The 27220-nt window shown below is 49.0% G+C and overlaps 2 long non-coding RNA genes across 2 annotated transcripts; one reads left to right on the forward strand and one right to left on the reverse strand.

Moving 5' to 3' along the window:
- Positions 1-13427: 13427 nt before the first annotated feature.
- LOC129021707 (uncharacterized) lies at positions 13428-23756 on the reverse strand. The gene is made up of 3 exons (XR_008496124.2): positions 23655-23756; positions 22264-22393; positions 13428-14111 (listed from the first exon to the last, which is right to left on the reverse strand). It is a non-coding gene; the product is annotated as an uncharacterized LOC129021707 (long non-coding RNA).
- LOC129021706 (uncharacterized) lies at positions 16540-17661 on the forward strand. Its single transcript, XR_008496123.1, has 2 exons — positions 16540-16867; positions 17258-17661. It is a non-coding gene; the product is annotated as an uncharacterized LOC129021706 (long non-coding RNA).
- Positions 23757-27220: the final 3464 nt, after the last annotated feature.

A 27220-nucleotide genomic window follows, 5' to 3' on the forward strand; every position in this document is an offset into this window, starting at 1 on the left:
GACCTCTAGGGTCTCTCGTCTGACTCTGAAGTTTAGATGTAAAGAACCAGGTTGGCTGTGAGAAGGTGTGTATTGCACACAACGAGCCAGCCAGGGAAGGCCTTGGTTTAATAATCTACCCCTTACCATCAAGCGACACGAGAGCCAGAATAGATAGAGAGCTATGGCTGCAGGGAATGGAAAACTCAGTGCAAACAGGTGTGAGCAGGAGGGAGATTCATGGGCTCAAGCCTTCAAAAATCCCAGAGATAAACAGCAACAGGAATGATTGGATCAGGCTGTGGTTCAGTTTCCCTAAAGTTCTCTTGGTTGTTTCCTCTCTCACGGGTCATGATTTCAGACTGCCTTTTCTTGTGGTAGCAGAGAAGGCTGCAGTGGTTCTAAGAGCTGCACCCCATCCACCTTGTCCAGAGCAAACCATGGAAAAGCCAGGGAGCCCAGGCAACATCTTACCTTTCACTGGCCCTCCTGGGCCAGGTGCCCATTCTTGAATCAGTCAAGGTCAGAGAGTGGGAAGAGCTGACTGCATCAGGCCAATCACAGCCCACTGCTGGTGCTGGGGGCAGGGACGGGGCCATGGGCTACTGTGCTGGGAGATTTGGGGTCAGGTGAAGAAGGGCCTGGTGAATTGTTGCTGTAATACTTCAATAGGAACCCACTGCAGGGAGAAAGTCACTCCATCTTCTTTGGCAAAACAGAAACAATCATACTCCTCTTCTTCCAACCTTGCTGCGTTGTCATAAGGATGGAAACAAGTCATGAGAGGCAAAGCTTTGGTATGAGCAAAGCCCTGCATAACTGTTAGCAGGAGGGGCAAGCATTGTAGCTATTTCTGATCTCGTTATTAAGGGACTAAAATTTGTTTACTGTAAAGTTCGTTCTTTCAGGATGATGCAGTGTCTACTGTCAAATATCTCAATCAAAAAAATTAAAAATTATGTTACTTTATGGTGAAATCTATATTGCATGAAATTGATTTTTAAATTAAAATTAATTTTCATGACACAAGTAATACATAATGTATTTCCCTGTAAGAAAACCAAGACATTAAATATAAGCTCAAGTCCCCAGTTACCTTCCCCAGTCTACCACCCCCCTAAATTCTCAGACAGGGACATTTGACCTGAGATCACCTCCTCTGGGGTGCTCATCAGTGAAGACCCAGCAGATCCCCAGCCAGTGCTCAAATTCTTTTAGGTATGAATGGAGTTGAGTTCATCCTGAGAATGACCCCTGAAGGCCAAGCTGAAGTCAGGTGCATGGAGGTCCCCGGAGAACAGCAGATTCATTCTATCCAGGTCCATGCAGGAGCTGTTGGGTGTGAGTCGGCCGTGGGGAGGCAGGACGTGTCCTCTTTGCAGAGTGGCGGGAGCTGGCACACGCCGGGCACTATTCCCCATGCCCTGTATCTATGATCTCACTTAGTCCTCACACCAACCCCATGAGATACGGCACTATTACTAAGCTCCCCATGCTACAGATGGGGAAGCTGAGGCAGAGTGGTCAAGGCACTTGCTCAGGGGGCAGAGCTGGGACTTGAGCCTGGGCAGTTTAGCTCCAGAGACTATGTTCTTAACCACTAGGCCATGTGGGCTCAACCCGTGTTAAATCAGGTTGGGAGGCAAGAGTCCCAAGTGAGAGAACTATACACCATCAACACCAGTACCAACACATACATACACTCATACCGCCCCTGCCTCCCTCCCCCTCCCACACACAGACACACACACACAGACCCACACAGGCATGGTTGGCTGGAATACTGGGGCAAATCCATGAATGTTTCACAATTCCATCTTCAGATTCCCGGGGCGTCCAGAATTAACCAGCTTAACAAGCCCTTCCTCACTCCGCTTAACCCCACCTGTGAGTCTCAATTCCTCTTCACGGCTGACAATGGAAACCCACAGACAGGACTGGCCAGGCCGAGTGGAAGGGGCAGGGCCCTCCCTCTGGGCTCTGGGTTCCACTTGGTGGAGGCTGGACCGTCTCTTCCCAGCGTGTGCGCACAGCAGGACCTGCTGTCTCTTTCTGAAGGGACACAACCCCCATCATATGTCCCCTGGGCCGCGATGGTGGGGTCAGGACTGAGCATCCCCCAAGCCCACCCCCACGCTCAGCCCGAGTCGAAGCCTTCGAGGCTCCCCAGTGTCATCTGCACAGGACCCAGGTGCCATCGCCCCCAGGACTCTCAGAAACTCAGGGCGGTCCCCGAGCAGCTCGCATCTCCTGGGGCTGAGCGTCCGCAGATGCTGTAGGCAGGAGGCAACTGGGTGAGGGGAAGGATCGGGAAGCAGAGTTTGGCCAAGGCTTTGTCGGAGCCACTGGTCCCACGCGCACGGAGCTCTAAGCAGTTCCTGCCCCCCTGAGATGGGGACAGGACAGGCCCCCCATCAACCTCTCGCTCTCTGGACTTCGGTTATAAATCGCCCCACGGGGTAGAAACCACCCAGAAAGCCGGGAGCTGCTCCAGGAGCTTACGACTGGGGTGGGCTAATCTGCGGAGTGGTCAACCATGTGCTCGTGGCCCTGGAGTCCCTGTGACCAGCCCTGGAGACGTCACCTCAGAGGGAGGGCGCTTTGCCCTCTTCCTTCACCGCTGGGGCCAGGACCTGAAACCTGGGCACAGAGCAGATCTCAGTAGGTATCTGTTGAGTGATTAGGAGCCCACCTGTCCCAAATACACTACGAGGAGGCCTCCAGGGTGTCAATAAAGGAGGCGGCTGGGCTGGGGAAGAAATGCAAGAATTCCTGCCTGGACAGGTTTCATCTGCACAGAAAGAGGAGATTCACCCCTGAAAGCTATTTGTCAGGGTCTACCCTAGCCACAATGATGCCTGACAGCCTGGAGGTGTGACCAGATTTGCCGGGGTAGAGGGACATGGTTTTGTTAGGGGCAGGGCCATGCAGGGGCGTGGCCAGAATGAAGGCGGGGCCACCGTGGAGAGGGGCCATGGTGGGGGTGGGGCCATGGTGGGGGCTGAGCCTTGCTGCAGGTTGTAGAAGGGCCGAGCCCATATAAAGGATCTGCTAGCCCTTGACCTTCCCCAGGTGTCTCATGTTCCCATCACTGATGGTTCCTTCTCCCATCTCCCATTGCATCGGCTGCTTTTCATTGAAGTTGTGACAACTGTCATACTAACTTATTCCTTTGGAAAAGGCTACTGAAAAGGTGCCACCCTGGAGATGCTACTCAGGAGAATAACCCTGCTGGTGACTGCTTTCACCTTCTGCCCCTGAAAGGGCTTGACTGTGGGGGGTCTGAGCTACCCTACGAACATCCTCATATCTGAGGGAACGCAACATTGAGTAGCAAATAATAAACACCATGACAGGTCAAGAGAGACACTGCAGAAAGAAAGCAAAAGCTTTCTTATTTTAGTACCTATAATGACATTTTGTTCCTGCTTTTGAGCATGTGGCCTACATTTTCATTTTGCACAGGCTCTGAAAATTATGTACTTGGATCTGCTGGGAGAATGTAATAAATCTACTAAGAGTCACCCTCATCCACTCTGTCCTGCTCTCCTGTGTCTTTCAGAGTCAGCAGAGGGCCTTGTCAGAGCACAGTCCTCCTGCAGTCTTCCTCATCTCTGTAAATCGCAGCCCCACCCTCCCAGCTCTCAGGCCAACACCTGGGAGTCATCCTCCACTCTTCCCTGCCTTCCACACTCCGCTTCTCATCCATCAGCAAGTCCTGGCAGCTCTACCTGCAAGGGATCTGCAGTATTGGACTCCCTCACCTCCTCCACTTTGACCGCACGGCTCCGGTCACCATCACCTCCGCCTGGCCTCCCTGCTGGTCTTGCTGCTCCAGCTGTTGTCCCACACCCCCAACCTGTCCTCAGACACAGAATCCCATTCAAAAGTAAACCAGACCACGTCCTGTCTCTGCTCAAACCCTCCAATGGCTCTCACTTCCCTCAGAGTAAAAGCTGAAGTATTCACAGGGTCGCCTAAGGCCTGAGATGACCCATCTCTCTCTGCCCCACTGTGACTCATCACCCCTCTGGCCTCATCTTCTAACACCCCTTCACCCCAGCCACACGGGGCTCCTGGCTGCTCCTCAGCCTCATCCCTCCCCTCGTGTCTCTGGACTCTGTCCTCGCTGTCCCCTCTCCTGCATCGCTCTGCCCCCAGGCCCCAGGCAGCTCCCACACCTCCTTCCAGGGCCCAGAATTTACATCAGATACACACGTTTTCTGCACATTTGAATGAATGAACAAAAGAAGGAATGAGCACATGCTTCCTCAGCGGGGAATACTTCTCCCTAGAGGGCCAGAGCTGGTTCCCGGAGGTGAAAAGATTTTTCTCTCATTATGTAAAAATACAGATGTACGCACAGTGCATAAACCATTTTGCAGTATTTCTGTAGTATTAAATTCATGGTGGGGGCGAGTAAGAAAAAAACCTTCACGAAGGTTCCTTAGGGGGTGATCATGAATTAAAGGTGAGAAAGGCTGAGTTAGAGGACAGTCCACTGAAATCACAGGCTTCTCTCCCACACATTGCCAGGGCGTTGGGGAGACTGTGGAAGACAATCAAGATCCGTGCAAGTGCCTGAAAGAGTCACAGCCCTTCTTCCTGGCGCTTAAAAGAGTAGAAGGAATGCCTTGCTGCTTTGGGGAAACCTTTTTTTTTTCCCTGCCAAGGGACAGACTTACAAAGGATGATATTTGCATTTTCCTGAAGCGTCTAATTTTCCCATTTATCATTTGTCAGAGCCCGAGGCCCTTCCTCAGCGAGTGTAATGTTTGCAAACATGTAATGATTCCTTTTACCAAAGAACGTCACAGGCTTCACAAGGAAATGTGTTTGTGTTGCAGAGGCTGCTAATTTAATGCATTAATGTCACTCTGCACCATGGTGGGGTCTCAGGGTGTCCCATGTCACCATAAGCGAGCTGGTCTAAGACACAGGAACCATGGAAACCATCCCGTGCCTGGTTAGTGAGTAGATGCGCAGTGGGGCGCCGTTCACTGCCTTGAGGGTGAATGTGGACTCCGGGAGTGAGGGCCAGGCCTTCTAGAGCTCCACCCACCTTGAGGTCACAGGCCTGGCCCAAGCTCGCTGGAACTTGCCCAATGGGGAACTCTCTTTCAGGGGGGAATTTAACCAGCTTGAGGGCAGGTAGAGCAGCCAGAGGCCAAAGGCACCTGTGGGGCTCCCCCAGGACCGCCGTGAATCCCCTTCCCCTCCCCCTCTCCATCAGCGCCTCTGTCCTTCCCACCTGCGCAGCCCAGGTGCCAAACACCGGCCTCATCCGAAAAGTCCAACTGGGCCCAGGGCAGTGATTCCCAGACCCAGCTGATCCCGCAGGGAGCTTTGGGTCCTGCTGGTCCCCGGGTTCTGGTGACAAAAGGACATGCAGAAAGGCAAAGTCCCCTCTGGATTTTTCATCATGAGCCACCCTAGGTGCTGCACACTGCCAGGCTGCCTGATTCCACCAAGAGAATCTCAGGAAATGAAAAATACGATTTTAGCTGTTAAATTTCAGGAGTCGGGGCTCTTTGAGAGATTGAAAACACCTGGAGGTTGGGTGCACAATGGAGAAAGGGCTGTGGGGACGTTTCCTCTTCCCAGTGGAATCCGTGATTATTTACCGAGCAGCCTGGAGAAGTCCAGTCTTCACGGAATGGAAAAGCAGAGCCGGGTTTTCATGCACAAACCGGAAGCCGGGTGGTGCCCTCACAGCAGAGCTCCTGACCTCCCCGCCTCGCACGTCCTGGCAAGGGGAGGGCGGCTGCCTTGGAGACAGTTTATTGTGTGACGAGGAGGGAGACAGGAGAGCACGAGGCAAAAACAACAACAACAACAACAAACAACAAATGGCTACGCCTTAAAAACTAACTTTAAAATGCCCAGTTCAGGCAGTTTCCTGGCATTTTACCAAATCAGGCAGGTTTTTTTGGCTTTTCCCACCATGTGACCGGGTCTGCCTTGCCCTGCCCCACCCCTGCTTGGGCAATCGTGCCCCCCGCTGAGCTCAGCAGCCTGGCGTGAGGTGAGGTGTCTGTGTGGCTGCTGTTAGCAAATCCACCGTTCCGGGGATCAGCGCCTGGGAGCGGCTTCCCTGGATGGTGACGCGGCTGTTCCCTAACTGGCTCCGGGCCCAGTGACCTGTGACGGCTGTAGGAGCCGCTGCGGGGTCCGGGCAGTGGTAGTGAAGGGCTTTGCTGCTCTCTGCAGTTGCGATGTCGACCTCATTGTCCATTTCCTCAGCCTAAGGAGACCCGGTGGCCTGGTGGACTTGGCTTCGTTCCTTCTTTCAGCTCAGGGGGACGTGCATTTTTCCTCCTTTGCGTCGAATTAGCAATGAACTTCCCCTCCCCAGATGGACAGCGTGGCATCGTCAGGGCCCAGCTGCGGCTTTCCGGGCCAATGGGTCTTCGTGCATTGTCCGATTTGGTTCTGACAAGCACGCGAGGCCGTGCGGTCATTATTCCCACTTTACAGATGAGAAACACAAGGTAAGGAACTCGCCCGAGGTCACAGGGACGGCTGGATGTAAAACAGACTCCTGCGTGTAGATTTAAAGATCGATAAGAAGAGAATTTCAAATCTCTGCCAAAGCGAAGGTCAAGTCACTGCTCTTGGGGACGTTCCCTTCACTCCCCAGAACGTTCCAACATGGCCAGTGAAGACACTGTGTCCCCCTAACCCTGGGGGAGAAGAGGACGGGCTTAATGAAAAGTAGAAAGTTTCCTCTTTCCCACTGTTGGAGATGCCGGCGTCCCCGCATCACCGTCTGCGCTGCATCTGGTCCACTTCTGGGACCCATTTGGGTGCCTGGGCCGGGGCTTCCTGTGGATGAGCCCGGATCACACAGCGATGTGGGATTGCTCAGGGCGCGCCGTTCACTCCAGAGTGACCCCTGACCCAAAGCCAGTGCTGGGTGTTTGCGGAAACTGAAACCAGGGCACGTCTGAAGCAGACCCTGCCGAACAATGAGGTCTTTTGTGCAAATGAGGCGGGGGAGGGGCCGGGGGAGACCAGGAGCTTCCTGACGGGGTCTGCAGCACAGGTCACAGCGAGTGAATTCAGGGGGTGACCCTCGAAGGTCAGGTCACAGCCGAGCAGCACAGGCGCTGAGCTAAGTGTCCACAAAGGAGACGAACAAAGCGGCTGCTGTGGGAACAGAGTCAGTGTCGGTCAAGGCTGAGTCCAGGAGCTCGGGCCGGCTGGGCACCGACGGGGGCTTCATGCTGGCTCCCTCAACAGTCAGGAGGGCCATGTGCTGAAGAGGGTCCTCAGCGTCCCCAGGATTGCTGGTGGGTTCATCTAGTGAAATCGCAGGGGTGATTCCACTAGTTGAGATATTTTTCTCTAATGGATATTAAAGTGAATAAATAGCTATTGATATAAAAATATACTTCCCATATTTATTTGTAAGTAAATTCATCAGACCCCACGTACCTATGACTTCATGAGCCAGAGGTTTGCTTCTCTCCTATGTGACAGCCTCGGCATGGGGGCCCGCTGGCTGGTTGGGCAGCTCCCTGGGCTGAGCCTCGGCCCTCCAGTCTTGTGCTCTGTCATTGACAAAGTCTGTTTTTGTCCACCTGGTCTAAGGAGGTGCAAGTCACATCAGACAGGAGGGAAGAGGAAAAGGGGAAGTGGGGCGAACCCATGCATTTAAGGGTACACTGGGAAGGTACACACCAGCTGCAAGGCAGGATGGGAAATTCAGTTTTGGTCTGGGCAGCTAAACTTTGGGATTTGCAGTGTTAAATGTAGGGGATGAGGGGTATCAAGGGTCAGCCTGCAGCCTCTGCCCCCTCTATGTGCTCCTGGAAGTCATCCACTCTTCTACCAGGGGATGCCACCAGGGCATACCACATTTTGTGAAAATTAGCTGATTAGGAGAGCATCCTTTCTGCACTACTGTGGAGGGGATGGGGGCTTAGGCACGAGCCGTTCCCTAAGTCATGGTACAGGACCTCCCCCATCTTGGGAGAGTGAAGGCTGTCTACCGTGTCCACCAACCCTGAGGTATACCCACACAGCTTTCCTGCTGCCTGTGCTGAGCCAGGCACTGTGCTTGAGATGTGCACGGTATTTGACATAGAGTCAGGGTGGGTGGTGCCCAGACTCCCAAGTCACTCCACAGTGAGACAGACTCACAGGGCTCCAAGGACAAGTCAAAATAATTTGGCCTGGCCTCTTTGTTTTAGAGGTTGGTCAACTGGTGTCAAAAGCTGGAGAACGACTTGTTCAAGGTCACAGGGTTGTAGGTGATGGAGCCAAGAGCCACCTGGGTCCCTGGGGTCTTTCCAGTGAACACCACCGTGACCTCGCTGGTCCTGAATGGTCCCTTTTTAAATAAAGAGATACATGGTCATCAAATCAAACACCACTGAATCTGTCTGTTCCCTGCCCACCTCTTCTCAGAGACATCCACAAGTAGTCCTTTAGCTGTTTCCGCACATTATTTCCGAATCCTGAAAGAGGAAGCTTGGCCGGGTGCTGAGGCTCATGCCTGTAATCCCAGCACTCTGGCAGGCTGAGGCGGTGGATTGTTTGATTCCAGGAGTTCAAGACCAGCCTGGGCAACATAGCAAAACCCTGTCTCTACTAAAAAGACAAAAAATTAGTCAGACGTGGTGGTGTGCGCCTGCAGCCCCAGCTACTCGGGAGGCTGAGGTGGGAGAATCACCTGAGCCCAGGAGGTCAAGGCTACAGTGAGCCAAGATCACACCACTGCACTCCAGCCTGGGAAACCAGAGTGAGACCTGTCTCAAAGAAAAAAAGAAAAGAAAAGAAAGAGGAAGCCAGGGAAGCTATTCATAGAGCTTTCAAGGTCTAGTGTTATCTAATGTCTGCTAAGCTAGATGAGGAGTTAGCTCTTATACCACCCACCAGCTCCTTTCCTGCCACCCTATATGGTACATCACTATTTTTAATTGCATCATAATCAGCCTTTATGTCATGTGACCAGGTAAATGCTATTCTCTGCAGAGCTAAGTATTATAATATAGTTGTATTTTCTTTCTTATACACCTTTCATTTTTCCTAGAGTTCGTAATTTTCTTGTTCTTTTTTTTTTTAGATGGAGTCTCGCTGTCGCCAGGCTGGAGTGCAGTGGCATGATCTTGGCTCACTGCAACCTCTGCCTCCCAGGTTCAAGCAATTCTCCTGCCTCAGCCTCCTGAGTAGCTGGGATTACAGGCGTGGCGCTGGCTAATTTTTGTATTTTTAGTAGAGATGGGTTTCACCATGTTGGCCAGGATGGTCTCAATCTCCTGACCTCGTGATCCGACCACCTCAGCCTCCCAAAGTGTTGGTATTACAGGCGTGAGCCACCGTGCCTGGCCTTCTTGTTCTTTTTATTTGCAAAATTTACTCACAGATACTTAATTATTTCTCAATCCTCCGTCATTGAAGCCACTCCAGTGTTTTTCAAGCTGTTTTGATCACAACCCATCATAAGAAATTATTTTACAATGGAACCTGGTACATACACACATACACACACACACACCCCCCATATATATGAATACAAAGTTTCACAAAATAATACTGATACCTTTTGATATTTTCTACTCAACTCTGTGATTAATGTTTTAAAATGCTAGTTGCATCTGCTGAACTGACGTTAGTTTGAGGAGCTCTGGGCCAGTCCCGCGAGGTCCTGCTCTGTGCACTCTCCAGAAAACGACGAGCTCGCATCTGGACTCTTCTCTCTGCTGCTCTCCCAAGCTGATCAGTTTTTTTGTTTGTTTTGTTTTTGAGAAGCAGTCTCACTCCATCACCTAGGCTGGAGTGCATTGGCGCAATCTCAGCTCACTGCAACCTCTGCCTCCCAGGTTCAAGCCATTCTCCTGTCTCAGCCTCTGGAGTAGCTGGGACTACAGGAAACTGCCACCACGCCTGGCTAATTTTGTTTTCATATGTTTAGTAGAGACAGGATTTCACCTTGTTGGTCAGGCTGGTCTCGAACTGCTGACCTCAGGTGATATACCCGCCTCGGCCTCCCAAAGTGCTGGGATTATAGGCGTGAGCCACCCTGATCAGCTTTTTGATAGAGCTCATGTCTTCTCTAATTAATTTTCTGCTTTTTATGAGCCACTGGCAAATTACTTTTTTATTGACAAAAACAAAATCGTAACTCTCCAGCATTTTATGTTTTGTTACCATTCCTCCAGTAACAGAAAATACTAATGAGAAGGAGAAAATTACAATGAAAGGAAGCAGAAGAGCAAATAAGAGATTCGACCTACACACGGTTTTGACTCTGCGTGAGGCCAGTCATACCCAGATGAAAAGCTAGACATCCAGCTACGTACATCCCTGGAGATACCCAGACAATGGAATGGAATGTTAACTGTGGCTCCAAGTCAGAGCATCTCATTTAAGCTTTATGGACAGTCTGTGCAGGATGTGTCTCTGTGGGGACTTCTCCTGTGCATCATGGGAGGTTTAGCAGCAACCTTGGCCTCACCCACCAGATGCCAATAGCATCCCCCTCTCCTAGTTGTGACAATTGAGAACATATCCAGACATTGCCAAATGTCATCTGGGGGGCAAAGTTGCCACAGCTGGGAGCCACTGCTCTACAGGTTTGGACGCTGTGCCTGCAGTTCCATGCAGCATCACGGGCTATTGATCATGTGTCAGACGGAGCTTAAACTGGTCGATCGCATCCTCAAGTAGCCACTCCAGAGCGTGATTATCTGACACCTGTAATTTACCATCCTGGTTACATGGGGGGCAAACGTGGAATTATGCACATCAGCAGGCCAGGGCCTGTTTTCCATGGACTCAGTGTTCCTGCTGAGCATGGCCGTGGTCTCCCCGAGTTATTAAAGATATTGACGCCTCAGAACTGACTCTGCCTCCACTTAATCAGCTCACCAGAAAATTACAATAAAAATCATCTGCCACTTATGAAATTGCCATTAAAATGGACTATTTCCTGCCACCTGGGGACAGCTGCTGTTTCTCTTTCAGCATCGGTATCTGAGATGCTGTCTCTGGGAAAGAGCGATCATAGATGCTGTGGACACTCCATTGGCCAAGGTGTGTCCCTGGATTGAAACCAAAGTCACAACAATGAGTCTGAAACGTACTGAGGAATCCGTTCCAAACATGGCAAAAGCAATTTCAAACAGTGCTGCGAGGGCCCTTTGGGGTCAGGACAGGCCTTTCCTGGCTATCAAGGCGTTGATCAGCTGAGAGCACAGGCCCTGTGCTGCCACGGCTCCTCCAAGCCAGCACTGCTCACTCCGTCCATGAAATCCCAGCCAGGAAGGCCAATGTATCTGCGCCAGTGCCTGAAATGTCAGTATCACAAAGCCAGCAGGAGGGGTGACCTGGTGGAGCTCAGCAAAGATGACACAATACAGGCTACAAAGCTGGTGAGCCAGGGTGCAGGAGGATTTGTCTGTTTTCTCCTGAGAACGGCTGCTCAGGTCACTCCACACAGCATTTCCATGCTTCATCTGTTAGCCCTGGAACGGGTCCCCTGGGAGCCACGGACCTTGGCAAGCTCCGCTGTAGGAGACCCTCATGCTGTCAGTCAGCTCACCCTTGTGGATAAATCCTGACTCTTCCCTGCATCTGTAGCCACCCCCAAGAACCCAATCATACAGCACACAGGAGGGGCTGTGAGCTGAGATGAAATCTGGGCATTGTCTTCCTTGTTATTAATTTAATTGTCATTCTGTCTGAGCAGCTTCATTTTCGGAGAGTAATTTGATCGCCCTTTTAGAACCTTGATCATCTCAGTGTCATGTTCTTAGAGGGAGGCATCACTGGATGAGGTGCCCACTGTGGTGTTCTTTTAATTAAATTCATCTGTTCCTGCAATAATGTGGATGAAACACCTGCCCTGCAAGCAAAATACTCACTTGCTCCTATTCCCGGGACCCAGAGTGGGGTGGAGCTGACCACAGCGTGTGCGTTAGACGCCACTCTTCAGGCAGGTTCACTCCTGAGTCTGCACTCCGGGGACTCCCGCTGTTTCCCATCGTTGTGCTCACACCCACCCGGTTAGCAAGTGTGCATCGGGAGATGGATTTCGCAGGTGCTGAGCTGCTGGGTGGGTGAGCCGGGAGCTGGTGGAGAGAACGCAAAGGCCGGATTTCGTTCGGTTCTTACCTGGAAGATTTGAGGTTGCAAGAAGAGAACTTGCCTTCTCTGCAGTCAGGCAGAGCTCAAGGCAGGTCCTCAGCCTTGTAAGGTCAGCTTTTCAGCCCTGTCTGCCCACTTCTGCTCATGGAGGTCATGTTAGGACGCCTGTTTGTGTCCACGGATGAGGGGCTTCCCGTGCCCCCCAGCCTCATGAGTGGCAGCTGACGCTTTCCCATCCCAGGGTGAACCTCGCTTCCATTTCTCATGGTGCTGAATCAGAAGCAGGGAGAGGCTGTGATCCATGATCTCCCACAAATCCCAACAGACATGTTTTATAGTTTAAAATGGTTATACAAGTTCTTCTTTTTGGATATTATTTGTATGTGATCAATTTACATGGTGTTTATAGCGTGTTTGTGTTTTTTATAACGTCGGTTTGTGGGATCTGGGAGAAGAAGGGTTTTTATGAGGAAGATCCTTGGGGAGACAGAAACCTTGATGCGGGGAGCTGTAAGTGCTCCGCTCAGGGCAGGGAGCACATTCAGAACGGGCTGGGCAGAGCCTCGGAGGCTCCTGGCTGCCCCTCTCCAAGTGTGGGGCCTGTGGGGTGACTCCATTTAGGAAGGGTCTGTCCACTTGACGCAGGAACAAGCCCAGTAAAGCCTGCACTGCAGCTGAAGGAATGATCTGTTTGTTCTCTAAGAGGCCCCTGCAGGCGGGAGATGTCTTAAATAACCACCCGCAGGCAGAGAGTAAAGGACTCAGTGAAGAAAGAAACTGGAGCTCAGTCCTTTGAGGGCAGAAATGCATCCCCCACACCCGCTGTGAGCTGAGCAGGGCCACGAGCTGAGCCTGGGCTTTGTGGGAGCCTGGCCAGGCCCAGCACCTGCCCTTTGCTGAACAGGGAGTAAGGGGAAGTTAGACAGCCACAGGGACGTCCTTGATCTGACTGGTCCAGCCACCTCACTAGCATGTGGGGCAGATGAGGCTCAGGGAATCCAAGGGACTTCTCCCAGATCCCCGCGGAATAGGACCTGAGGTCCCAGCTCCTGACTCCCAAGTCAGTGCTCTCTCTATGGCCCGAGGTTGCTCAGTACCTGCCAGGCCTGCACAGAGCACTTTAGAATCATTAGCCAATTTAACCCTGACTGCCACAAACACATGAGGTTGGGATCGTACCCATTCTACAGATGAGAAACTGAGGCTCAGAGAGGCAGGTAGGAAGAGGGATGAGACCCAAACCCAGCACTGTGATTTCAATGAGCCCTTAACTTCTATATGCTCATCAGACAAATATTCTACCCTGTGACAATTAGTATTTTCTCAGATTCAAAAAAAGGCAAAAGAAATGTTAATTGTTGGGGACATGGTTCTCTAATTAGACATTCAAAGAAATTCCCAGAACTTTGTGGGTTAGCAGTGATGTTAAGTTACTATTGGCTTCTGCCCCTCCTACCCGGCCCTGCCCTAAGCATTTTTCTGGTGTTTAGTTGTTGAAACATCATCACAAACTTGTGTGATATGATTTGATGTGACATCATTGCCCCTGTGTTAAGGGTGTGGAAACTAGGCAGGGAGAGCAGAAATTGCTTGCTCTAAAACCTGAACCCATGATTCCGTTTTCTTTGATATATGCCTGGGTTGGGGATTTGGAAACCTGTGGGAGGTTGTGTTATTGAGAGTCACTGTTCTCATTCTCCATCTTCCTTCGCTGGATCCGTGTCCTCTGTCCGTGACTCTGTAGTTTGTGCAACTAGAGGCAGAGTCTGTTTCCTTGTCCTATTGATGTCGGCTTTGGTTGTGTGAATTGTATTGGCCAATGGGACGTCAGCAGGTGTGACGTGGGCAAAGAGGTGGCAAGTGCTAGCACAGCTGGTCTTGCCTGCTTGTTCTCCGCCTTCCATCATGAGATAAATAGGCTCTGGTTGTCCCTGTCCAAGGAAGACGGGAGACCCTCAGTACAGCAGACCTGGACCCAGCTCTCAGCTTGCAGCCAAGAAAAGCCAGTCCTGGCTCAGATGTGATGAACCCCATCAGACCTGTGGACATGAGAATGGGAAATAAATGCTATTGTTTGTAACTGAGATTGGGAGTGGTTTGTTACATAGTGTGATTGTGAGAGTAGCTGACTGATACAAAACTAGAGACCCAACATGCTGCAGCGCTCACTAGCACCCGAATGCACCCGAATGCACCTGCCCTCAGGGCCATCTTCTCCCGACACACCGTGCTTTCCATTGCCCCCGGGGCATCTTCATGTCAGATGATGGGTCCCTTCATGTCAGATGATGGGCCAACAGATCATGTTGGCCCCTGTTTCCAAGGGGCAGGACAAGCTCTTCTGGTCTAGTTCAGTGGAGCACTAACTCTGTGCATCAGAGGAGCTTTTGCTTGTTTGTTTTGTTTTTCTCTAATCAGACATGCAAGGACCCACTGAGTTCTTCTAATGCAGAGAAAGCCTGTTTGGCCATCATTATGTCAGTTTCTTTTTGACTTTTGCAAACTTTCTTTCACTAAACATTCATCAAACCTAGAGCTGGCCTTTCTATGGTGACAATAAAATAGCGGGAGTGTTTGTGTCCTCTTTGGATCACGCTGACATTTCTGTCCACCCTGACATCTTCGCTGGAGAGAATCCAACTGTGCCCCCTCCTGATGACTGTTCCTGTTGAGAAGTTTCTTACTAAATAACCATCAGCATCATTATCATTGTGCACCTTTTGGACAGGAAGAAGGGAGGGCAAAGTTCTGTCCCAGCCTATTAGGAGTCAAGAGGGATGGAGATGGGAGCTGCTGACCTCTGATGGCTTCCCTAGGGGGCTCTGGCTGGGCTGCTCAGCTGTGTTGTCTCACAGCATATGCTTCACAACTCCCTAGGACCTCAGTATCATTCTTACCATAGGACAGAAGAGGACAGCAAAGCTCAGAGAGGCTGTGTAACTAGCTTTAAGATTTAGTTTCAACCTTAGAGTTAGGCTTTCCCTCTTCCTGATTATAAACTGAAATTATAATAACAGCGAGTCAAGGCTTTCTAAACTAAGCATATTCACAGCAATATTGATTATAATAACCAAAAGCAAAACAAGAAAAAAAAATTGTATTGTCCAGAAATACAAGATTGGTGAAATACAATGTATGAAATACATTGTAACTAATGAAATTTATGTTTTTGAAGGCTGCTTGATGGCCTAAAGAAATGCACATGGTATATATGTGAAGAAAACTCAAGGCAGAATCTGATGAGTAAATTAACAAAACTTCCAAACTAACTAAATTAAACATTTATAATAAATCCTAATTTTATAAACCAAGTAGATTTTTTATGTGCATTAAAAACACTGGAGTTAGATTTTATTTTTTCTCTATTTTCTAGGAATATTTTATGAACTTTTCAATTACTTTTTAAAATAAAAAAAAAGAACATCCTTAAGAATAAAAATATAATAAAAGCGTAGAGCAGCCTTGAGGTGTGACGTGTAACTGTCTTATCATCTGGGACATTTTTTCGTTTCACAAATGCTCCCTTCTTCTTTGGGATGCCTCAGGGCAGGGACCCTGTCTCCTCTCCGTCTTGGTGGCGCCAGGAACATATCATGGCCCAATAAGTAATTGATAACAACAATTGATAACTCCTCGAAAGAAGTCCGTTCACTTCAGGTGGCCCAGTAACTCCTCAAGGCTTTCTCTTAAGTGCATTTCATTTGTTTTGACTTTTTTTCAACTTAAATGGGTGAAAATTAAAGCCAGGAGAGAGCTGTTGGCTCGCAGACAGCCAGAAAAGAGAAAAATAAATGAGTGCAGTCCCTGAAGGGCCACAGGGTGGGGGCTGGACCTGGGCACCTGCCGTGTCTGAAAGTCCATTTTTTGCCCAGTTGTTCTCTAAGGCACTACGATCTAAGAGTCAAAAAAGAAAATGGATGATGTATGGAACAACATTCAATATTGCTACTACAACATAAGAAAGGTGGATTTAGAGATCAGAGAGAACGGTCCCTGCATCGGAGTCACTTGCTAACAGGTGTGTACCCACCCCTGCCAGGCACTGCTCTGGGTGCTGGGACAGGGCAGGGAACAAAACACCGCCCCCGCCCCGCCCCCTGCCCACCGCCCACTGCGAGGTTACTTTCGAGTCTGGAGGACAAGCAGTAGCCATTGAACCTGCAACTGCATGATGTGCGGGAGGTGGGGGCTGTTCTAAAGGACGATAGAGGTGAAGGGCAAGGCCGTGTCAGGGGTCAGGAGGCCTCTCTGAGGAGGTGAGCGAGCCCTGGGAAGAGCACCCCAAGCAGAGGCACAGCAGGTGCACAGGCGCCGGGGCAGGAGAGACCTTGGTGATCCTGGGTGAGGAACAGCGGGGAGGTGGGTGTGGCTGGAGCCACGTGACTCAGGGGGAAGTGGGAGGACATGAGGTCACAGGAGAGGGCGTGGAGTGAAGCAGTGAGGGGTGACCTGTGGCCTGTGGTCACTGTCTCCAGGTGGGCAGGCTCTGGTGGAGAGCCAGGGCTCTCAGGGGTGGTCCTAGGGGCAGCAGCATCAGCACCCCGGGGCCCTGCTGGGAAAACCAGCTCTCGGGCTCTGCTGAGACCTCCTGAATCGGAACCTCAGGGTGGGCCTGGCCATCGGAGTTTTAACAAGGCCTCCAGAAGATTCTGACACTCACTAGAGTCTGAGAGACACAGCAGAGCTAGAATCCGGCCTCCAGTTTTCACCCAGGAGACAGGAGGATTCTGGGTGGAAGGGCAGGAGGGACTGGGGTCCCCCCCAGAAGGAGCGCCCCAGGACGATGCCACACAAGGTGGACATTCGCTCCTCCTAGGAATGGTCTCTAAGTGTTCCTTGGACAGGAAAGTTGCTCTCTGAGCTGCCTGGCATTGGAGATGCTGGGGGATGAATGCCCCAGGAGCAGGCCTGCACCCGTGACTGAGGGGCGGGGAATAAACACCCCAGCTTCCTCTGTGTCTGGGTCACTCTGAGGGGCATCCCGTACACAGATCCCAGGCTGCTCAGCAGGATCGAGTTGGGAAGGGGGTTCCAGGACAGGAAACAGCATGACTAGAGGTGGAAGAACCTTGGCATATGCAAGGCACTCTGTGTAATTCCATCGGGCTACAGTGTAAGCTTGCAGAGAGGAGGAGGGAGAGTGGAGGGAGATGGAAAGTGACTGATGAAATGTATGTCTCCCCAGGAACGTCGGTCATGGATAAGCCCCCAGTGAAGGGACTTAGGAAGCCTCTCCCTCTTGGTGTTCTTTCCCCAGAGAGTCTTCCGAGACCGGAAATGCTTGCAAGGAAGGAAGAACCACTTTCTGTCCTCCATCATCAGGAGCACAGAAGGATGAAGCTGGGCCCACATAGAGAAGCATCTCATGCTGTCTGCAGTGGCTGCAGCGCTCTCCTGGGGCAGGAGATGCTCAAAGGTCAACATGACTTTGAAAAGGGGCTGGGAGAAAAGCCCCCAGTGCTGGCTCTGGACTCACTACCCCAGGGCTCCTAAAGGGCTAAACATGACTAGATTGTAGTGAGCCTGTCCTAACATGCAAAGAAGCATCCAGGGATAATGTCTAAATACAGATGTGCTATTTCTCTCCTCCTTCTTTTTCAACTTTTCCATCACCCTCAGTGTCCTCACAGCAGCTTCCCCTTGTCCTGTGACAAACCTGGAGCAAGGTGCTTTGGGTGGGCGGCAGAGTAACATGGGAGACCCTGAGTTCTGCTTGTCTCTGCCTGTATTTCCCTCCTTCCTTCTAGTTCAAGGAGGTAAACAGGTGTGGTGACTCCTCCTGGCAGGGACTTTCACAGGACAGAGGCAGGAGCTACTTGAGAAAGATTTAGCTCTTTGGAGCGAGGGGCGGGGCGGAGAGGGAAAGAGATGGAGGAGAAGATTACTGAAGAATGGAAAGGTGCAATGTTCCCCAGGTCCTAGGGATGCGCTGCACTGCAGAGGGTGGCTGTGAGGTCCCACAACTGCAAGCGGGATTCACTGGATTCCGCTGGTGGCTGACCTGCTGACCAGAGATGAGAGCCCAGTTTCCTCTTCTGTAAAATCAGGTGTAGCCCAGTGGCTTTCAACCCTGGCTGTATGTTACTGACACCTGGGAAGTTTTAAAGATTTCTGACGCCCACATCGGACCCCAGATCTATCAGATCAGAACATCTGGGTTTAGTATCTTTAGTGTCCCTCAGGTGACTCAAATATGCAGCCAAGATGGAGAGTACTAACCTAAGCTAAGTCCTGTTTATGAGAATTTAGAGACCAAGAAACACTTAGAGCAGGTAGGATCCTAAGAAATCACCTGATGCAACTCCTACCATTCGCAGGGGAAGAAACTGGTTTTCAGAGAAGCCAAATCATTCACCCAAGGACACAGAGCATGCTAGTGGCAGAGCCATTTCCAATATTCCCTCTGCCCCTTGACCTCCCTAGAAGACCCGCTTGAAGCTCTCAACTTCACAGGAGAGCTGGGTCTGAGAGGCCCACATGGGATCCCTGATTCCAGGAGGGAAGCCCAGGCCTCCTGGCGGCTCAATGAGTCACCCTGTAGCAGTGGCCCTGAGGCCCCTCCTTGAAGAAAAATTCCAGGAGGCTTGAAATGCTCTCCAAGATATAGAAAAGGAAGATGTGCCTGGAAACTGGAGAAGACTGCACAATGGATATAAATATTCGAGTTTTGTGGCTTCTTTCCCCAGCAAAAAATAAACATGGCAGAATTGCTTCTCACTGAAAGGGCGTCTGGGTTTCATAAACAGAACATAAAGAGGCACCCGAAGACCCAGAACATCCCCAGATCAGCATCTGTGCCTGCCATCTGGCTGTACCTCCATCCTCCTCGGTCTCTCCCTCACCCAGGCTCACAACACACGGAAGTGCTCTTGCCTTTTGGAAAAAGGACGGTCTTCTCCCCACCACTTGTCTCTTGGCTCCTCCCACAGGTGGAGGGTGAATCTGATTGATGGGAAGATAAGACTCTGGGCTCCTCCAGTGGGCGGGGCTACTATGCAAATGATCAAAAGAGTTAGGATGCTTTTGCCAGCAAGTAACAGAACATGCAGCTAAAAGTGGCTTATCTTCTTGCTACCTAAAATGGGGTCCATGAACCAGCAATATCAGTTCATTAGAAATGCAGAATCTCAGGTAATAACCAACACTTACTGAATCATAATCTGCTTTTCTTTTTTTAGCAAGATTACCGAGGTGATTCGTATGCATATTAAATTTTTTAATTACTTAGAGTCAAGTTTATTTTGCTTAAGCTTTCTACCTGGCTAAATATCTAATTATATATTAATTCCAAAGCTTCCCCAATGCCCCCGCTGCGTTTTCCTGTTTGAAAAAAAAATTACAATACCAAAAGGAATTGATTTCTGATATGTAATATATATTATTTAACTGCCTTCGTGGAGTTCAGGAAATGGGTTCCCCACATTAATACATGGAGCCACAAAAAATTTAGTGCAATTTGGCTAAATAATTTTAGATTCACACGTGATTGTAAGAAACATGAAAAACCTCACATGCACTTCACTCATTTCCCCCCAATAATACCATCTTCCTAATTATAGTAAAGTTTCACAACCAGAATATTGACTCTGATACAATCCATGTATCTGACCCAGGTTTCACCAGTTTTATATGCACTAATTAGTGTGTATTTAGTTCTTTGAAAGTTTGTTATATGTTTAGATTCATGTGACCACCACCTTTAAGATTCAAAACAGTTCCTTCCTAAGCATTCCTCACGCTGTCCTTTTATAGCCTGTTCCATGAAGAGCAGGTCTATGTAAACCTTTCCCCAAAAGCCCAGCAAGCTGAGAGGCTGAAGAAAGAAGCTGACAAATCCAGCTTCTGTGAAAGAAACATTTAGTAGGGACCTACTAAAGCAATATCTCAGGTGGCTGCCAGACTGTGGATCCCTACACCCACTCTCCAGAAAATATCCTTTAGATAGGAAGCTTTTGTTTTTGTAAAATATGTGCAACTACTCACACCTCAGATTGTGACACTTGTGACCACTAAGGAGGTTAGATACACATGTTTATGAGGGGTTGTCTATGCTATAGGCATTGTTTCTTTTTCTTTTTATTATACTTTAAGTTCTAGGTTCATGTGCACAACATGCAGGTTTGTTACATATGTATACATGTGCCATGTTGGTGTGCTGCACCTGTTAACTCGTCATTTACATTAGGTATCTCTCCTAATGCTATCCCTCCCCCCTCCCCCCACCCCATGACAGGCCCCGGTGTGTGATGTTCCCCACCCTGTGTCCAAGTGTTCTCATTGTTCAATTCCCTTTATATGAGAGGTTATCTACACTTCGAGAGCACCTTAGTATGCAAGAGTCAAACACCAGTCATCATGGCAGTTTTGCTTCAAGATGGTGTCACTCTTGCCACACAAAAGGCTGTTTTCCTACATAGCCATACTCTTCTCCTTCCTTCCTCTACTCCTAATGCCTGGAAACCACTATTCTGCTCTCCATTTTGATAATTTTGTCATTTAAAGAATGCTATAGGGGCTGGGTGCGGTGGCTCACGCCAGTAATCCCAGCACTTTGGGAGGCCAAGGTGGGCAGATCGCTTGATGTCAGGAGTTCAAGACCAGCCTGGCCAACATGGCGAAACCCCGTCTCTACTAAAAATACAAATATTAGCCAGGTGTGATAGCGGGCGCCTGTGATCCCAGCTACTTGGGAGGCTGAGGCAGGAGAATCGCCTGAACCTGGGAGGTGGAGGTTGCAGTGAGCCGAGATTGCGCTACTGCACTCCAGCCTGGGCTATAGAGCAAGACTCAGCCTCAAAAAAAAAAAAAAAAGTTATCTAAGTGGGATCATATAGGGCATAACCTTTTGAGATTGGCTTTTTTCACTGAGCTTAATTCCCTGGAGATTCATCCACACCATCACAGGTATTAATAGTTTGCTCCTTTTCATGGCTGAATAGTGTTTCATAGTAGAGATGCACCAGTTTGTTTAACTCATTCATTGAAGGACATTTGGGTTGTTTTCCAATTTTTCACTATTATCAGCAAAGTTGCTATGATTATTCGTATATAAATTTTTGTCTGAATACAAGTTTTCATTTCTCTGGGACAAATGCCCAAGAGTGCAAATGCTGGGTTATGTGGTAAGCACATGTCTAATTTTTGGAAGAAACTGCTGAACTGTTTTCCAGAGCATCTGTGTAACAGCAATGTATTGTATGAGCAATCCAATTTTTCTATACCCTTGCCATCATTTACTGTTATCACTATTTTTTATTTTAGCCACTTTCATTGTGGGTATTTAGTGATTTTATTTTGCATTTTCCTTATGGATAATGATGTTGAACATCTTTTTGTGTACTTACTTGCCATTCATATATCACCACTGGTGAAATAGCTGTTCATGTCTTTTGCTCATTTCCTAAACGGATTTTTTTTTTACTGTTGAGTTTTAATAATTCTTTATATTATTCTAGGTATTAAATCTTTTGTAGGATAAGTGGTTTGAAAATATTTTCTCCTAGCACATAGCTTGTCTTTTCATCCTCTTCACAAGGCCTTTCGCAGTGCAAAAGTATTAAATTTTTTTTTTTTTTTGAGATGGAGTCTCGCTCTGTTGCCCAGCCTGGAGTGCAGTGGTGCAATCTCGGCACACTGCAAGCTCCGCCTCCCGGGTTCACGCCATTCTCCTGCCTCAGCCTCCCGAGTAGCTGGGACTACAGGTGCCCGCCACTACGCCCAGCTAATTTTTTGTATTTTTAGTAGAGACGGCGTTTCACCGCGTTAGCCAGGATGGTCTGGATCTCCTGACCTCGTGATTCACCCGCCTCGGCCTCCCAAAGTGCTGGGATTACAGGCGTGAGCCACCATGCCCGGCCAAAAATTTTAAATTTTATTGAGGTCCAGTTGATCAATTTTTCCTTTTGTGCATTGTGTTTTCTGTGTCGAGTCTAAGAACTCTTCTTCTAGCCCTGGGTCCTGAAGATTTTCTCCTAAGTATTTTTTTAAAAAGTTTTATAGTTTTACATGTTACATTATGAGTCCAAAATCCATTTTTGAGTTAATTTTTGTATCCTGTATGACAGTTAGGGTGTGATTAATTTTTTGTCTGTGTGTCCAATTTTTTTCTGACACTATTTGTTGAAAAGGCTATTGAATATTAAAGTTCTAGAAGCACAGGCTTAAATTACAAAGGCATTTTTTTTAACTCACTTAACAAGAAGTCCAGAAAAGGCAACTCCAATTTGGCTTACTCTGTAGCTCTAGGAGGTCTCTGTCTGCATCTTTGGGATTCTCTGGTCTTTGCCTTGGGGTTTCCGGTCGTGGCTCCAGCATCACCAGCCTGTGTCCAGAACAGAGGAAGGGAAGGAGAGCTGGGAGATTTTTCTCCTGTGTGGCTTGGGAAATCTTTCCCAGAAGCCTCTAGTAGATGTCCCTTAGGTCCCATTAGCTATTAATAGAACTGGGTGACAGACCTACTCTCACACCAATCACAAGCAAAGGGGAGAGGATTACTGTGATTGGCCTTGAACCACTGACCAATCACGTTGCTCCGCTTAGGGCTGAGGCAGGGCCACCTTCCTTCAGCACATTGTTTTCTACTGGAGGGGTGAACAAAAGTGTGGCTCTGTTACCAAGGAAGAAAGGAAAGTGGTTGCTCAGTGTCTGCTGTGAACCTGGCTGTCCCTATCTGTCCTCTCTCGTGTGTGTGTGTGTGTGTGTGTGTGTGTCTTGCAGACATCAGTGCACAACACACCACAGTCCTGTAATTCAGTGGAGTGTTTATCTGCTCGGCAGACTCTGCTGTCACCATGCTCAGGGTCCAGGCACTAGAAGATATGTGGCAGGAAGGCAGAGGAAGACCCAAGCCACAGACCCCTATCCAACTTTGAGTGCAAGCAATGGAAACCGACTCTGGATTCCTTGATTTAATTTTTTGAAGACATTTATGGGAAGAAATGGGGTAAGTTTGTAGGAAAATTAAATGTGAAGAGCCAGATTCACGGGGCTTGGGGACATCAGGGCAGCTCCTGGGTCCTCTGTGTGGCCATCATGGTGAATCCACTCATGTGTCACTGTTCACCATTCAGGTCCCCACAGGAGGACAGGATGGTCCTGTCTTGGCCACATGTTATCCCCTGGACTCGGGGACAGTGTTGTCATTTGACTGAAAGTCCCTCCTCACCACATGGACAGGGATGGGGAGTTTCTCAGCGGAAGCCCACGCATTTGCTTAGGCCTGGAGAGCAAACCCCACACGCCCTCCACACATCACCTGCACAAACGCCCCTCCAGCCTAGCCAGCCTGCTCACTGCCCCTCAGACATTCTTCCCTCCCATCCTTGCTTGTGCTGGGACCCCTCCTGGAAGGCTTCCCTCTCCTGCCTGCTCTTCTAACTTTCGTGGTCCTTCAAGACTCTAGTTAAGCCACCCTCCTCCTCCAACAAGCACCAGCCATTGCTGCTGCTGTGTACAGGTTTCTGAACCTCAGCATTGTTGACATTTAGGGCTGGGCAATCTCTGTTGTGGGACTGTCCTGCACATTGTAGGATGCTTAGCAGAATCTCTGGCCTCTACTCAGTAAATGCCAGTTATGCCCTTACCTAGTCGTGACAACCAAAACTGTGTGCAGACATTAGCAAGTGTCCCTGGAGGGAAAAACTGCCCCTGGTTGAGAGCCACTCCTTTTCTGAACCTGAGTCACTAAGATTTACTGCCATAGCAACTTAATTACTTTGTGATGTTTACTTAACTTCTCACTGCTGCTTATTGCTTTGGCAGACTGTAGCCAGCCAGAGAGCAGCCAGGTTAACCCATACTGTGGCCCCACACTAAGTTGTCTCCCACACTGTGTAGGGACGGCTCAGTGCACAAGGAGCATGGCGGGGTTTGGGCTTGATGGCTTTGAAGCCTCTGCTAGGCTGGGAGGCACACAGCTTGGTACCACGTCTGGTTGCAACGTCATGTCCCTGAGGCAGGATGGTGCTTGTGTACTGAAGACAGTCTTGCTGGCTGCGGTGACGGGCAGAGCTCTCAGTGGATCCAGTGGGAACCAAAGCCTGCTGTAACCCTCCAATAGTAACAGCCATCCGCTCCACCTCTGGGCCCAGGCACGCCTCACAGGAGTTCTCTACGGGCACTGTCTCATCCATAATGAATTAGGTATCAGTGTCTGGTTTTTAGAGATTCGGAAACTGAGGCCAGAGCATTCTAATGTCCTAAGCACATTCACGGTGAGTAGGAGCAGAGCTGGCTTCCGCCTGAGGGGTCTGAGTCTAGGGTCAGTGCTCATAGCCACGATTCTCGTAGGCTACCAAGGCCCACTGTCTCCTTGAGCACCCATGTGCCCCATGAAGCATGTAACTTATAGGAAATGAAGGCGTTTGCCAGCCTTTGCCTGTGTCCAGTGTGAACTTATCTTCTATTTAGCACAAAACCTTTATTAAATTAGAGTTACTAATTTAGTGGATACATCACTTTACTCTGTCATCTTGACAGCGATAAGATCTGCATTTTGCTCACTTCTGGATCACACAGTCTAGCAGAATTCTTGAGGCATGGCAGGAACTCATCATTATTTGCCTCATTTAATTGAACTGTACTGTGGTTCTGTGGACACTTCATCACACCTAACAGTGTTGTGCACAAAGTAATTGTTAAAAAATACTTTTCAAAGGGCTAAATGTTTGACCAATCAATAGGTTTTTAATTGGGTATCCTTACAAGTTAATATCATAAAGTAATGATAAAAGTGTTTTTATTACTGTGTGTTGGTTACTTGGATTAAATGTTTCTTTAAGCCTCAGAGTACATGATGATTCAGTTCTTCTGATTTTAAGCTCGGATCTATTCAGTGACGAGATATGCAGGTCTGGAAGCCTCTGAAATTTATGATGTGTATGCTGGGAACCTATGATGCTGGTGGCCAATTTTGAAAATTGTTACAGAAATTTACATTCATTAGAAATGATGGCAAATTCTGGAATGGTATTCTGCAGAGTCAATTTAAAGAAATTTGTTTCAAGGAGATAACTGAGGAAGCAGCAAGCAGAGACCCTAACTTGGATGTGACACCGCTGAGACAAAACTCAGCTTGATGAATGGAGCCAAGCCAGGAAAGGGCTGTGGGCCTGTCTCAGAGGGGCCACCTATTTTCTGACAATTGGCAATGTTATCTATTAACTAGAAATCTGTTATGGGACAAGGAGAAGATTGCCTGCAGCCCTCGGAGAATAAGACAGTTGTCCTCTTGGCTTCTATATAATATGCCTCTAAGCAATGTTTTATGATTTATCAGTGGTGAGATCCTTGGATATTTAACCAAGTCCCCCTGAGGGCTATAACATGGTAGTGATGGGAAATAGAGCTGGGGGCAGGGGAAGAAAAGCTGGGATATAGCTTTTACCCCTAAGCACATTCTCCTAAAGTGATACCTTCGCAATAATCTGTTTCAATAATATGTTGAAATGGGCAGTATTAAGACAGTAATCAGAAGAATTTAGAGGAAGGATTCTGAAATATGCAAGTGCAGCGTAAGTGGCCAGAATGTGAGACTCCCAATGGAAGAGTCCAGGGTGAAGAGTCTACACGGAAGGGTGCTCTCTCACCCGCCCCCACAAATGGCACAGACTCCATCGAGACCCACCCCCAGTCCACCGCCCAGAGTTAGGACCAGCCTCTGACTCTGCGACTTACAAGATGGGAGAGTGGGAGTGCAGGAACTATCCCCCTCTCTGGAGGAGGAGGAAGCCTCAGGACTGCAAAGGCTGCAGGCACCTTCTTCTCTGGTGCTCTGCCATGGGATTCACGCTACAGCCTGCATGACTTCCAGAGCCAGAGCTTGGAACTGCTTATCCTATGCTGAGAGTTTCTTTTGCCAAGGGTTGTGTCTCCTGCTGGGAGTGCAAATACCTCTACATCACCTTCTAGGCAGGGAGGGAGAGGACTAAAAGAACGGCACCAGCAAATCACTTTAAGCAGGCAACAAAACCACAAAAATAAACCCTTGAAAATGGGACTGAATGACACGCCCACATCACTGATAAATGCCGTTTTCAGCAGTCTCATCTCTTCGCCAGAGAGATCAGTCAACTTGGACTCTTGTTACCATCACATTCGGCACCAGGTATCTGCTATGCTCTACAACCATTCTCAAGTTTGTCTGCAGTTGGCCCTGTAAGGGGGAGCTGAGTTGCTTTGAAAAGCCCTAATTACAAGGCTTAGGGTTTTTCTTTGTAAAAGGGATTTTTGAGTTTAGAAACAAAGTGACTGTAGGTACAAACAGATACAAAGCTTCAAAAAGTAGTTTATTTTTCATTCTGTGCCTCTATTCACCCAAAGCACAACCCTCCACCTCACTCATCCCTGGCCAAAAACTGTGGCAGGGGAGGTTGGAGAAGTAAGCACAATATTTTCTTTAGGCTTGGAGAGTAAAGACCTCCCTAGGTAGCATGTCAATTCCAAATGTTACAATCTTTCCAATTGATCTCATCCAGAGTTCTTTGTCTCAGGACCAAGAGAATTAAGGAGCATGGACACAAAGGGTGAGGTAGAAGTGAAAGTTTAATAACTAAAAGAAGAAAGCTCTCTGCCACAGAGAGGGGGCCTGAAAGAGGGTTGCTGTTTTTACTGTTGAATGCAAAGGCTTTTATAAGAAACTGATGAGGGCTGGGCATCTAATTTGTATAAGGCTCGAATTTCTGGTAGCTCCACCCCATCCTCCTAATGCACCTGTGGCCCCTTAGTTTCAGTTACTTCATATTGTTTGTTCTTCTTACTGTGCATGTGTTAGGGGATGGAATTTTCCATTGTGGGCATGTCTGGGCAAGTCACCTGTGCAGCCTTTCTTACCTGTGCAGATGTGAGCATGTCTCAGGCAAGCTCCCCTGTGCAAGTTCCCTTATCTGTGCCTGTAGCTCGAGTTATCAGGCTGTTCCTTTGTTTGAAAGAATTCAACTGAGGACCCACCCTAACTGCCTGCCTGACTGGTTTCTTGTTTTCTCCTTTCTCACTAATTGCCCTTGGAAACTCATCATTGGAGATCCTCATGGAATATTGAGGTGCAAGGGGCTCTTGGAGTTACCCTGTTGTTGGGGTGGGTACCTCAGTGAGTGAGGTCCTGCAGGGAGGCTGGGCTATGAGCCCTTGCACTTGGCATCAGGACTCAACT

The sequence above is a fragment of the Pongo pygmaeus genome, chromosome 21 (genome assembly GCF_028885625.2).
Source record: "Pongo pygmaeus isolate AG05252 chromosome 21, NHGRI_mPonPyg2-v2.0_pri, whole genome shotgun sequence".
Taxonomy (NCBI): domain Eukaryota; kingdom Metazoa; phylum Chordata; class Mammalia; order Primates; family Hominidae; genus Pongo; species Pongo pygmaeus.